This window comes from Schistocerca serialis, chromosome 10, assembly GCF_023864345.2.
Source record: "Schistocerca serialis cubense isolate TAMUIC-IGC-003099 chromosome 10, iqSchSeri2.2, whole genome shotgun sequence".
Lineage (NCBI taxonomy): Eukaryota > Metazoa > Arthropoda > Insecta > Orthoptera > Acrididae > Schistocerca > Schistocerca serialis.
The window spans coordinates 73,364,590-73,378,343 of record NC_064647.1 but is presented as its reverse complement, the minus strand read 5'-3'; the positions used below and the strand labels follow the sequence as shown (position 1 = coordinate 73,378,343).

The following is a 13,754-nucleotide window of genomic DNA, read 5'->3' as shown; positions in this document are numbered from 1 at the left end:
TCTAGAGCACGTTGGGTGGCACGGGATACATGCGGACGTGCATTGTCCTGTTGGAACAGCAAGTTCCCTTGCCGGTCTAGGAGTGGTAGAACGATGGGTTCGATGACGGTTTGGATGTACCGTGCACTATTCAGTGTCCCCTCGACGATCACCAGTGGTGTACGGCCAGTGTAGGAGATCGCTCCCCACACCATGATGCCGGGTGTGGGCCCTGTGTGCCTCGGTCGTATGCAGTCCTGATTGTGGCGCTCACCTGCACGGCGCCAAACACGCATACGACCATCATTGGCACCAAGGCAGAAGCGACTCTCATCGCTGAAGACGACACGTCTCCATTCGTCCCTCCATTCACGCCTGTCGCGACACCACTGGAGGCGGGCTGCACGATGTTGGGGCGTGAGCGGAAGACGGCCGAACGGTGTGCGGGACCGTAGCCCAGCTTCATGGAGACGGTTGTGAATGGTCCTCGCCGATACCCCAGGAGCAACAGTGTCCCTAATTTGCTGGGAAGTGGCGGTGCGGTCCCCTACGGCACTGCGTAGGATCCTACGGTCTTGGCGTGCATCCGTGCGTCGCTGCGGTCCGGTCCCAGGTCGACGGGCACGTGCACCTTCCGCCGACCACTGGCGACAACATCGATGTACTGTGGAGACCTGACGCCCCACGTGTTGAGCAATTCGGCGGTACGTCCACCCGGCCTCCCGCATGCCCACTATACGCCCTCGCTCAAAGTCCGTCAGCTGCACATACGGTTCACGTCCACGCTGTCGCGGCATGCTACCAGTGTTAAAGACTGCGATGGAGCTCCGTATGCCACGGCAAACTGGCTGACACTGACGGCGGCGGTGCACAAATGCTGCGCAGCTAGCGCCATTCGACGGCCAACACCGCGGTTCCTGGTGTGTCCGCTGTGCCGTGCGTGTGATCATTGCTTGTACAGCCCTCTCGCAGTGTCCGGAGCAAGTATGGTGAGTCTGACATACCGGTGTCAATGTGTTCTTTTCTCCATTTCCAGGAGTGTATATTTCCCTCCTTCCTGTAGGTTTCTCTACGATAAACCACGGTAACAAACTATAAAATGAAAATAAATACTTCCTTAAAATATCGATTCTGTGTGATACGTGCACAACATAGCTTTCCAGAGATGTACAGCGCCCACTGTTCACATCCAATTGCGGTTCAGAAATTATACTATGCTCTCATCAGTCCTATATAAAAATGATCGTTAGTAACGGAGAATAGCTCTCACGAAGAAACAGATAAACGTATAGCAGCGGCCTCCGACATGTGAAATTACACGTCATGCCACCACTAACTCTATAAAAAGGGCATCTGTCAAGCGGAAGAATACACGGGGCTTACAGTACCTCACAAACATCTGCCGCTAACTTAAAATCACCGTAGTTATGAAACTGGAGAGTTGATTTTACACCCAAGATGCTACAGGGGAATGGAGTACGTCGCATAAATGTTCGTTCGTTTAGAGGAAATAGGATGGTCACTTTTCAAGACACATGAGATGCAAGTCCTTTGATGACTGAGAGGTTTGCTGTTGACAATCGCAAATAGACAGTGCTCTACGCCATGCACACAAGACGTGGTTGTATGTGGGTCGAACGCAGACTGTCACATTATTTACTTTTATTGTATTAGTTTTATTTCCTATCAGCCCAATTCTCTGACAGCCGAGCCGCACTGTATCAACGGCCTCGTCCCCGGACAATACATGGCTATGTGACCTTTGTGTGTATGTGTGTTTGTGTGTATGATTGTATGAATGTGTGTGTGTGCTTCGCTTCCTTTCTGAAAAAGTCTTTGGTCGAAAGCTTAAGTGAACACTCATTTCGTCGTACATGCCTCCTGCTAGGCGTGTGATAAAATCTATCCGCTTCACAGTACAGCCATTCCTTGATTTTTGGTGTGAATAATCCACTCGAAATTCATCCTCTGGATCTGCAGCTCTTGTTGTTCTTTCCGTGTTTGCAGATAAATTATAGGACATAGGTTTACAGATGACAAGCAATCAGTGCAGAACATCATAAGATAGTCTTCCAAAGCCATATAATGTAAAAACGAATCAAAATTTTTCGTTAGTCGTCACTTTGTTAGATCTGTTACTACCTAAAGTATGTTCGCTTCTTACACTTTTCAATAAACAAAACCCACTGATGATGTCACAGAGGTGATGTTTGCGTAAAAAACAGTGTTTTTGCATAAAAGGTAGACGGTGTAACCTATAATCCATTCAACAGGCACGATGATGTACATAATTACAATGCCAGAAGCAAAAAAGAAGAAAAGCATTCATTACGCCCCGTGAAGGTTGTCTGTAGCACAAACAGTGGTTCAAAATACTGAAACCAAAAGTTTTGCTCAGTTACCCAGTGATATAAAATGCCTTATACACAGCAGAGTAAAATCTGATACTAAAGCCGCGGTCCGTTAGTATACGTCGGACCCGCGTGTCGCCACTATCAGTGATTGCAGACCGAGCGCCGCCACACGGCAGGTCTAGAGAGACTTCCTAGAACTCGCCCCCAGTTGCACAGCCGACTTTGCTAGCGATGGTTCACTGACTAAATACGCTCTCATTTGCCGAGACGATAGTTTAGCATAGCCTTCAGCTACATCATTTGCTACAACCTAGCAAGGCGCCATATTCAGTTACTATTGATATTGCTATTGTGAATCATGTACCGTCAAGAGCGACGTTCATCATGAATGGATTAAAGTTAAGTATTCCACCAGCTACGTCCGTTTTTCGGAAGTCTAATACCTTGTCATGCTCCAGACGTCAAGTCAGTATATTGCTTCCCTCCTTACGCTCGCCTGCGTGAGCTAAAACGCGTGCATTTCTGCCAACCACAACAGATAGAAGATTTTACAGTTGACCATCACAAACCGTGGAACTTAATGATTCAATAAAGTGGATATCATCACTTCGCAAGTTTTCACGGTTAAGTTTGCTTACCTCACTATTTCTGCATTGGAAGGAGATTTTTTGAGTTTCACTTTCATATTCTACACATATGGCGTAGTTAGAAGATTCCGTAAACTGGGTGCACTCCATTCGCGAGTTTTCACTGTTACGTTTGTTTACAGATCTGTTACTGCTTTTGAGATGGTGTTTTTCATTTTCGAATTTTTCACAATTACTGTATTCATGTCTCATCAGCGCACTATTTACTTCTTTCAGTAGTGCTATTTCTGATTTTAGATTGTCTATTTTAGTTTTCAGAGATTTAATAACTCGTTCTTTTGTGTTCACTGATGTCTCTAACGTTACGTTTTTCGTATGTAAACACTCCAAACATGAACATTGAAAATCGTCGCTGATGAATTTTAAACACGTTTTCCCACACTTTTAGTGTAGCCAGTAGTTGGACATCACACACCTGATTCATTTTATACCATGTTTTTGACATTTTTTACATTCTGAAGTATTTAACTTATTACTTTTAAAGAGCATTGTGTCACTGCACTTTTCTACTGCCGCCATCTTGATAGCGTAACACTGAAAACAGTACTGCTACTATGCCTCAGGAAGAGCTGCTGTACATGTCTTGCAGCTAAAATAATTGACCATAGCACAGTATCGATATGAATGCTGCCCATTTCTGGCATTTTCTGTGACGTTCATTAAAGGGGTTAATCCTGTGTTGATCCTACACCTCACAGTATGGTTTCATATATTGGATCTAATGGCAGCATAATGACCTGATCTCTTTATGTATGTCCATATGAGAACTGGAATCAGTGACCATAACGCGGTTGTGGCAACAATGGTTACCCAACTAGAAAGAATAAGTAAAAGAAGGAGAGAGATCTTCGCGTTCAGTAAACTAGACAAAAAATCGGAAGTGTCATATTTCACTGAGAAACGTGAAGCTTTCGGCACAGGACAGGAGCACGTAGCACAATTCTGGCTTAGAATAGTTGATAGATATGTACCCGGTACAACTGTCTATAATGGTAGGGAGTCTTCATGGAATAAAGTCACTATAAAGAATCTTCTTATGAAACAGAGATTACTGCATATTAGACGAAAAACAAAGCGTAAGGCTGTAGATAGAGAGATGATGAATGAAACTCGTTTGGCTGTCAAGAGCAATGCGTGATGCATTCAATGAGTACTGTAGCAGAAATTGTCAAGTGAACTTTCACAGAACCCAAAGAAATTCTGGTCACAGGTAAAGGCTGTTAGTGGCAGCAAAGTCAGTGTCCAGTCCCTAGTGAATGAGAAAGGACCTGTAACTGAGGGTAGCAAAGCAAAGGTTGAAATGCTTAAATAGATTTTCAAATGTTTATTACAAAGGAGAACGGAGGAAAATTCCCCCAATTTAATCGTCGTACCACGGAAAAGGTGAATGAAATTAGTATTGGTGTCAGTTCTGTTGAGAAACAGCTGAAAACGTTAAAACTGAGCAAAGTTGCAGGCCCTGATGGAATGCCTGTCACATGTTATACCGAATTTATGGCTGAGTTAGTCCAACTACAGTGTATCATAGATCCCTCGAACAAAAAATCGTGGCTAGTTCTTGGAAAAATGCACGGGTGACACGAGCACAAGCATAATCAGGTATCTTGAACATAATGACCTTCTACATGCCAACCAACATGGATTTCGTAAACATCAATCATGTGAAACCCAACTCGCACTTTTCTCACATGACATACTGAAAGCTTTGTTTTGGATTAAGGCAATCAGGTAGATGCAATATTTATTGATTTCCGAAAAGCATTTGAGTCAGCACCGCACTTACGCTTATTGTCAAAAGTACGTTCATATGGGGTATGAAGTGAGATTTGTAACTGGATTGAAGATGTTTTGGTAGGGAGGACACAGCATGTTGTCTTGGATGGAGAGTCATTGTCAGATGTAGAAGTAACTTTGGGTGTGCCCGAGGGAAGTGTGCTGGGACCCTTACTGTTCATGCTGTATATTAATGACCTTGCAGACAATATTAATAGAGAATGAGGCTTTTTGCAGTTTTACAGTTATCTGTAATGAAATACTATCCGACAGAAGGTGCATAAATATTCAGTCAGATCTTGATTTGAACGTAGTGCAAATATTGGCAGTTTGCTCTTAATGTTCAGAAATGTAAAATTGTGCAGTTCACAAAACGAAAAAATGTAATGCCACGTGACTACAATGTCAAAGAGTCATTATTTATTTATTTATTTATTTATTTATTTATTTATTTATTTAACCTGGCAAGATTAGGGCCATCAGGCCCTCTCTTACATCTAACCAGGCATTCTACTTATTTTACATTCATATGTTTTAGTAGGCATGTTAAACTAAATCTAGTACAAAAAGTGAAATAAACAATTTGAAAGGTACAACTGGAAGAATACATACATATAGAGTTTATAATCTTAGGTCACAAGTACTGTTATAATTAGACATTATTGAAGAGACAGATTTTAGATAGGAGTGCCGGCAGCAGGGAGTTTGAGGGAGACTCATGGTGAAGGGAGGAGAAGAATAGAGACATGATGAAACATAATTAAGGAAATATAAAGGAAAAGAAGATTGCGTGGCTAATAGAGAAAGATGAAGAGGAAGGCATCTCAGGAGCAAGATAGGAGACGCTAGCTTTGCTATTTGACAGATGAGGGGATTGTCCTTGTACATTAATTTTGTGGAGAACTTTGTGAGGATGATAGTAGGAAATGCTTCAACTTCTTCTTAAAAGCAGCAGGAGATCGAATTTTGCGCAAGGTAAGGGGCAGTTTGTTCCAGAGGCGGACAGCGGCAACTGAGAAGGAGTTTGCAAAAGTTTTTGTTTTGTGAGTGGGCACAGTTAGGATACCAAATAAGAGTGACCTCGTGTTTCGATTATGATGACATGACAGGTTTTTAATCTCTGAAGCAAGGTACTGGGGTGCTTGCGCGATGAGGCCAACTCATACAAATACCTGGGTGTAACACTTTGTAGGGATATTAAATGGAATGATCACGTAGGGTCAGTCGTGGGTAGAGCAGGTGGTAGACTTCAATTTATTGGAAGAATACTGGGAAAGCGCAGTCAGTGTACAAAGGCAATTTGTTAGATACCACTCGAGCAACCGGTTTTAGAATATTGCTCATGCGTATCACAGAGATACTGAAGAAACTGAAATGGCAGTCTTCTGACGACAGAGGCAAACAATCCCGAGAAAGTCTATTAACAAAGTTTCAAAAACTGGCTTGAAATCATCAGTCTTGGAATACAACCCCGGATATATCGGTTACCTAGGGATCGTGAGGATAAGATTAGTTTGAATGCGTTCAGTAATTATTCTATCATTCTTCTCGCACTCCATACGTGAGTGCAACAAGAAGAAATCCCAGTAACTGGCACAATGGAATGTATGCTCTGTCACGCACCTCGTGATGGTTTGCAGACTGTAGATGTAGGTGTCTTATTCGTAATATCCTTGTAAAGTGAGTGCAACTGTCAGAAGTGTAAAGTATTTGTAAATAAATGTCGTACAAACAGCAACGTATGTTGTACATCGTAGAGGTATTTAAAATCAAAGACTGTATAACCATATTATCACAGATAAATAGTAACTCGTTTATGATGACACATGGGTTAGAAGTCTACTTGTAATCAGTCAGTGTTAAGATTTCAAAATTGTAGCCACTTACTTGTGTCTTTTGTTTTGTTTTATAAATGAATAGTCCGCCTCCGTAGGCGAGTAGTCGTCGCGACTTCCCGGTGAAAGGACTGGACCCTGGTGGACTCGGCCCTCAGCCTCGTGATGCCTTTTGCTTTATAAATTAATTTTGTTGCCCTAGTCTCAATCTGACTGCAAATAATCATTTAGAAACAAGTTATTGCTCACTTAAGAAAATTGAAGAATTTTAATGAAGTGATACTTTAATAAAATTTAATACTGGATTGAGGAACTTGGGGTGTTTAGCTGTGGTGAAGGAAATCTGATCTAGTTTCTGGCAAGTCATAAATTCAAATACAAGGTTGCTGAAGGAATAGGATAGTATTGTCAAACGAGGTTTGAGTCCGTGTAACTTTATAAGCTATTCCAACCAACGTTACGAATCTGTGCTCTGCGATAGTTAACCGTATGTTAGAATTCTGACCTGTGTTTTGCTTCCAAAGAAGGAATACATTATATTAGAAATTTGATTCGTTTGGCAGTAAGTGGAATTGTATTGCCAAATAAAACCCACAACTCCTTCAAAAATCACACATGAGATTTTTCATATTCTTTTACTCGCTACTTGCGCACACACTTTTAGTTCTACAGAAAAGATGCACAGCACGTTTCTGTACAAAATTTTATGTACTTTAACTTTGTGCGGGGGTACGTTCTTGCTGGAGAGCACGGTTTTTGAGTTATTCAAGAAAGACGTATTTGAAGATCACTTGTATTAAGTTTTCTGGAATAATTCGAGAACAACGGCCTCTAGCGAAAACGTATCCCCTTACAAAATTTACCCGCATTAACCATTAACTCACGAGGTGTAGTCTCTGAGACCACGCCAGAGTTTCATTTTCCAACTCGTAGGTCAGTTATGGCGGAATGGTTTCATACACCAGCTACGCTCCTTTAATCACCAACCCTACAAATTATTACTGTTAGTTGCGTTATCGCCTTATTTGATTGTTGTTGACATGTGTTGTTGACATGCGATGGGGGGTCTCCCAGACCGCGTCTCGTGAATTACGCATCTCTTTTCGCCAATTTAGTACCAAAAGTGTTCGCAATAATGTGACAATGTTACGCACTCTAAGTTCGATTAAAAATTTTAGTCGGTGTATCGAGAATGATGTCAATGACATAGAACAAGAAGTAGACCAAGAAAACAACGATTTTTCAATATCCAGATTGGAATTCTGCCACCGAACAAGACGACCATTCAGAGGAAGAACTTGAGGAAAATGGTGATGAACTTCTTTCTGTTTCTCTAGTAAGATACTTACAGTGTTAGTTAAAATTAAATGAGTTCTGAGTGGTGGTAAAGAACGTAAAATACAGTTCTCCGACAGTTCGTTTGTGTGTACTATTGAAAACACTTCACAAAAATATGTGATTTTTGCGTGATGCCAAAATAAAAACTACTGGCTTTATTTCTGCGTGCGAACAGGACTTGGAAGGTCCAAGGTTACCGACTGGCCGCCGTGTCTTCCCAAGACCACAGGCGTCACTGGATGAGGATATGGAGGGGCATGTATGTGGTCAGCACACTGCACTTCCGGCCGTCTGTCAGTTTACGAGACCGGAGCCGCTACTTCTCAGTCAAGTAGCTCCTCACTTTGGTTCACAAGGTCTGAGAGCACCCCGCTTGCCAACAGCGCTCGGCAGACCTGATGGTCACCCATCCAAGTGCTAGCCCAACCCGACAGCGCTTCACTTCGGTGATCTGAAGGGAACCGATTCTGGCTTTATTTAGTGCAATAAAATGAACGAAGAATATTTAAACAACACTTACATAGTTGTAACCATATATGTTATACAGCAAAAATTAAATTTTCAAATGGTTTACAGCTTAAAACTTGGTTTAAAGCCGCGCGGGATAGCCGCGCGGTCTTAAGGGTATCGTCAAGGTCCGTGCGGCTCACCACCCCCCCCCCCTCCCCTCCTTGTCGTCGGAGGTTCGAGTCCTGCCTCGGGTATAGGTGTGTTGTCCATAGCGATGGCCTCAGCAGTTTGGGCGCATAAGACCTTACCACAAATTTCCAAAATTTTGGTTTCAGAGACGACGTCTCGTAGTATACGTTACAGAAAAGTCACCTCGTGAGTTAAGAGTTAAAATTCCTACAAAAAAGTCATGTTTACTTGTTTAAGACAAGATTTTCTTGTTTAATTTTATACACCGAATAGTATTGATTGGCGACTCCATGGAGTGTTCTGTGCACCACGACCAGATAATGGATATACTTGGAAGGAGAAACAGCATTGGTCGTATTTTTTTGTTTGTTTTATTATCCGCAAAATCGATTTTCGGTCACTTAGTGACCATCCTAAGTGCTGTAATATACAATTAAATTTGGTAGGCACTGGTATCAACAAGCTTAGAGCGATCACATAAACTCTAAGCTTGTTGATACCAGTGCCTACCAATTTTAATTGTATATTACAGCACTGAGGATGGTCACTAAGTGACCGAAAATCGATTTTGCGGATAATAAAACAAAAACAAAAATACGACCAATGCTGTTTCTCCTTCCAAGTATATACACCGAATAGTGTTTGTATGTAGGCCACCCAAAAGCCAATTGCGCAAATAAAATAAAAAAATTTATTTTCAGAATAAATGAAAAACACGAGCCTCTTTTATACTCCTCTCTGACAAATGTGGTCCCCCCGCCCGCCCGCTTTGACAAAATCCTGGCTACGCGCTCGGCGGCAGACGAGTGGATATTCGGGTTTCCACATACCGCTCCTCAGCCGACTGCGTGGCTGGCTGCCGGAATCTACGCGTCGCCGCAGCATGCCTTCCGCCTCGGAAACACGGGGCTCGTTTGCCGCGGCAGAGGGAGAGGTCAGGGGCGTCCGCGGTCAAGGCGCTGAGCGGTCGAGGTCGGCCGCCCCAGTTGAGCAGGCGGCGTCTACCTAACCAGGCAAGCCACCTCGCAGCTGCCATTCCCCCCGCGATCGCTGGGAAGCGGCTGTCGATGACGGCGAGTGGAGCAATGCAGACGTGACAGCAAACGTAACGACAGCCTCTGTCAGCCACCGCGGATACAGCCGGTTTGCGCGTAGTGTTGTTCGTTAAGCAGATGAAGAAATACCCTCAAACATGGGACACATCTCAGAAGGAGTCTGAGGGTGGGTTAACCCTTAACTCACGAGGTGACTTTTCTGTAACGTATACTACGAGGTGTGGTCTTGGTTCAAATGGCTCTGAGCACTATGGGACTCAACAGCTGAGGTCATTAGCCCCTAGAACTTAGAACTAGTTAAACCTAACTAACCTAAGGACATCACAAACAGCCATGCCCGAGGCAGGATTCGAACCTGCGACCGTAGCGGTCTTGCGGTTCCAGACTGCAGCGCCTTTAACCGCACGGCCACTTCGGCCGGCTGTGGTCTTGAGACCCCTATCTTTAAACCACGATTTAAGCTGTAAATCATTTGAAACTTTAATTTATGTTACACAACATTTATGGTTACAACTATAGTAGAGTTGTTTAAATACTCCTTATTAATTTTATTGAACTAAGTAAAGCCAACACTATTTTATTTTTGTATCAAGCAAAAATCACATACTTTTGTGAAGCTTTTCAGTAGTAGACAAAACGAACTGTTAGAGAACTGAATTTCACATTTTGAAAAATTATGGCATCTCTGTAGAGAGCAAATTTTCACATAAAACTAATTTCCGGGGTTTAAACTTGCATGTAAAAACTGAGCTCGATAGCCAGAAAAAGAAACGCTGAGAAATTAATAATCATTATTGAAATCTACATCTTTCTTTGCCACCACTCAGATCACATTTAATTTTGACTAACGCTTTAAGTATTTTGTTGGAGAAACAGAAAGATGCTCATCACCATTGTCCCCAAGTTCTTCGTCTGAATGGTCCTCTTGTTCGCTAGCAGAATTGCGATCACTAGCTATTGAAAAATCGGTGTCTTCTTCGTCTACTTCTTGTCCTGTATCATTGACATTATTTTCTCCATCCACTGGCTAAAAATGTCATCGAACTTAGAGTACGTAAAATTGTTACACTCTTGCTAACACATTTTCTGCTGAACTGAGGAAAGCAGATCCGTAGTTCACTAGGCGCGGTCTAGGAGAGCCTATCACATGTCAACAACACACGACAATCCAGTAAGGCGATGACGCAACTGACAATAATAATTTGTAGAGTTGGTGCTTAAAAGAGGGTAAGTGGTGTATGAAAGCATTCCACCATTACTGACCTACGAGAGCGACTTGGAAAATTCTGGCGCGGTCTAAGAGACCACACCTCGTTAGTTAAGGATTAAGAAGAAAGTTACATAGTTTCGAGTGTGTGAAGGAACTGTTTCAAAGAGTATATCAATGCCTGTATGCAGCTAGGGGTATTCATTTCATTGTATTTTTAGAGAGTTTTGCTGGGAAACTGGTACAGGAGAAAAATGGCATAGGTGTCGCTGCTAAACTTAACACTGTAAGTTACCTTGCTCCTAATGGTGGTGTTTTTGCTCCAGTGCAGACATTCAAAACTTCAAATAGCGCTAAGCAGCAAATGCTTTTTCCCGGTTTTCTCCCGGATGAAAAAAATCCCAATTTTTTTCCAGGATTTCCCAGTTGTTTCGGAGCGTATACATCCTATTTGAACAGAGTTTATTTTTAAACTTTCGATTTGTTCATTCAGCAAACTGTGTCAAAGGCTGTAGGACGATGGGTACGCAATACGGCGCATGCGCAGAGCTGATGTCCCGCACGAGCAGCGCCCTCTTCCACTTCTCGAGTTAGCGGTATAAACAGTAGCAGCATGCAACCAGATGATACCGAGAAAAACATTTGTAGTGTGTCCAAGCTGCCACATTGATGTATGCGCAGAGCAGTCGGAGTTGTAGTTGCGGAGCGGAGGTTGCCGTGTGTATCTTTCGTGATTTGCTATTTTCTCTTCGTTTACAGTTCTTACGTCAAATGAAAACAAAACACATTTCTGTGGCTGGGGAGTATCAGGCGGATTAACAGATTTTACTCTTGTGAATATAATTTATTAGTTTCAGTTTTCTGATTTCACTTTATTCCCACACTATTGGCAATCAAGCATTAATCGTCTAAATTAATTTTTCTGAAAATTTTCTGGTTTGGCAGAAAAATATAAACGCTAAATATCTTTTCCACAGAGGGAGCCATTTCATTTGAAACTAAGTATTTCATGCAACGCTTTTGGATAGTTTCAGCTGTTCGCTAAATTTCGAGTGTACATATTCATTTTCTGACACGTATGTCATAATAAAGAATACAATAATACAGAACCGATACTTCAAGAAAATTAGCATCCAAAAACCACACTGAATAGCTTAATATCAGGTATGGGCCTACTTCAATGTGAATCTGATCATACGAATGTGCTCTTTAATCCGAATTACGCATTTTAGTATTGTTCATAAGAATCAGATGCTCTCGGAGTATTCTGAGGTCCTGTTTCTTTTGCGACATGATGTAAGGTCTGTCAATGCTCTATATGTACGAACATCCGTAAATGCTCACTTGAAAATGACTAACCAGGCTAATTTGGTCAGTACTACTGAATAACATGTTTTGTTTCAAATATATTGACAACTTAAGCAGAATGTTACGAATCTTCCTTCCGTGTAACACAATGTTTTTCGATCACAAGACATGTTCAATCTCTAGCCTTGACATTATTTCTTAATTTGTGTTGTTTACTTCTTAAATTTACAGAACGCCATTCTTCGGTAAATGCTTTACTCGTGGCACACCGTGTTATATCATTGTAACTACCCACAAGGTTTCATATTTACTTCTGGAGATGAATGTGAACTGCCAGTTATACGGATTATTGGTTTCACAGGAAATCTTGTTCATTTATTATATTGTTTGAAAAAGTCATGAAAAACTTATCGTTCCTAGTTTTGGGGTACACAACAACCTGTTTTTCATGTTTTTTCAAGAAATTTGTATTCCTTATTACAAACTGTTTGCAGTGCTGTGTGGACGCAAACCTGATTTTAAATGCTAGATGACACTATTGCAGAGTTCCAATAAAAAAGAAATTTCTGTTTGTCAGAACACAGGAAATTTTTGGGGTACTTTGACTTCTGATGTCTAGTTTTGAAATGAATATTATGCCAAGGACTGCTTATTTTTTTCGATTCCTTATGTGGGTAGGGTATTCTAAAACAGTTGCCCTAAGTACAATATCTCCGTATGTGTCGTCCGAACAAGCGATACACAAGGTCACGTGATGCCCCAGGACGCACGAAATTCCAAACAAAAACGCGACGAAATCCGTATGAGCAGAGCAAACTCAAAGAAAGGGCTTTCTATATCATCGTAGCTGCGCATGCGCAGTAACGCTCTCTGGCAAATCTCCAGACGAACCTATTCCCAACACTTCGCAGGAAAATATTGGGAATGGTGGTTTGAGAAGCATTACTTCCAAAGTAAATTACTTGTTACGCAGGATGAATTACGTTACGTGTGAGAATGTGCGATTAAATCAGAGATCCGGCCGGGGTGCCCGAGCGGTTCTAGGCGCTACAGCCGGAAAAAGATCCTGCAAGAACGGGGCCAACGATGACTGAAGAGAATCGTTAACGTAACAGGAGTGCAACGCTTCAGCATATTGCTACAGATTTTCATGCTGGGCCATCAGCAAGTGTCAGTGTGCGAAACATTCAACGAAAAATCATAGATATGGGCTTTCGGAGTCGAAGGCCCACTCGTGTATCGTTGATGACAGCACGGCACAAAGCTTTGCACTTCGCCTGGGGCCGTCAAAACCGATCTTAGACTGTTGGTGACTGGAAACATGTTGCCTCGTCGGACGATTCTCGTTTCAAATTCTATCGAGAGGATGGACGTGTACAGGTATGGAGACAATCTCACGAATCCATGGACCTGCATGTCAGCAGGGGACTATTCAAGCTGGTGGACACTCTGTAATTCTGTTGGACGTGAGCAGTTGGTGTGATATGGGTCCCCTGATACGTCTAGATACGACTTTGACTGTGATCACCTGCATCAATTCATGTCCATTGTGCATTCCGACGGACTTGGGCAATTCCAGCAGGACAATGCGACGCACCAGACGTCCAGAATTGCTACAG

The 13,754-nt window shown here is 42.4% G+C and overlaps 1 protein-coding gene across 1 annotated transcript in view; it reads left to right on the top strand.

Annotated features, from left to right (window-relative positions):
- LOC126424533 (uncharacterized) overlaps window positions 1-13,754 on the top strand; it is a 221,935-nt gene that overhangs the window by 13,631 nt on the left and 194,550 nt on the right. The gene's annotated exons all lie outside the window — the stretch shown is intronic.